At 49.1% G+C, this 1,158-nt stretch overlaps 1 protein-coding gene across 1 annotated transcript in view; it reads right to left on the reverse strand.

Moving 5' to 3' along the window:
- HOMER2 (homer scaffold protein 2) overlaps nt 1-1,158 on the reverse strand; it is a 79,864-nt gene that overhangs the window by 19,729 nt on the left and 58,977 nt on the right. The window lies entirely within an intron of this gene.

Genomic DNA, 1,158 nt, shown 5'->3' on the forward strand with positions numbered 1-1,158 from the left:
AAGCACTGTGATCTTCTTCTGCCTGGTCTGGGATGGTCAAGTAGGAAGCCCCGTGGCTGTGGCTTTACTTGTGGTCCTGTGGGAGCAGGGCCGGCCAGGACAGAAGGGCTGACCTTTCCTGCTTCCCCCCAGGGGCTGCTTCCACAAGGCTTTCCGACGCAGACCCCCGTGGTCCGGCTGGAACGATGCTCCCGGGGCAGCCTGGGCTCCAAGATCAACGTGTTCTCAGCAAAGCCTTGTCGCAGCCTTGCAGCTCCCCGTGGGCCTCAGCAGCCACGTTCAGCCCTCTCTTGCTTTGTGATGCCAGCTTTCCTATCAGAGTGTTCCCTGCTCCAACAATGTATTTGCTAATCAAAATCAGCTGCCTTGTCAGGGACTGTAAGCCGGTGATTGATTTGATTGGCTTGGCATTGTACAAAATTTCTCATCATGAAAATATTAAAACGTTTTTTAAAAGTAGAGAGCACAGAGCAAAAAACACCGTGTACATGTCCCCCGCCTCAACCCTTGTGACCCCTCGCCACATTACTTGTCTGTTTCATTGTTGCTGGAGCACAGTGCAGACATACAGACATTTTAGGATTTATCTCTAAAAAAAAATAATGACGCTTTCCCTCATGACCGTGACATCATGGGCGTTTCTAATAACATGAGTAAATTCCTTGATGTCCTTTAAATCTAGTCCCTGTCCCTGTTTCTCGGCTGAGCCCCTGGTGTGGACGGGCCGTTCGGGGTATGACTCGGTCATGGGCTTCATGTTGCCTTTTGCCGTTTTTGCATTTTGCTGCTTTATATCATAACTTTTTAAAGTCTAGACCAGTTCCTTCTCCCCAGCTCCCTGGATCTTGTTAGTTTCCATCCTATCATACAAGTTCTTGGACCTTTCGGATCTTTCGACAGAGGTCATGAAGTTTTTCATGGATCCCTTCTGTGGTAGAGCTGCGTTTTATTTTCTTACATTTGTGTTAGTTACTGTTCACTGACATTCAGTATTAATGTCTATTTATTTTTGAGAGAAAGTGTGCGTTGTGAGCAGGGGAGGGGCAGAGAGGGAGAGAGACACGGAATCTGAAGGAGCTCCAGGCTCTGAGCTGCCAGGACAGAGTCGGATGCAGGGCTCGAACCCATGACCTGTGAGATCATGACCTGAGCCGAAGT

Source organism: Suricata suricatta, chromosome 9 (genome assembly GCF_006229205.1).
Source record: "Suricata suricatta isolate VVHF042 chromosome 9, meerkat_22Aug2017_6uvM2_HiC, whole genome shotgun sequence".
In the NCBI taxonomy this organism is placed as follows: Eukaryota; Metazoa; Chordata; class Mammalia; order Carnivora; family Herpestidae; genus Suricata; species Suricata suricatta.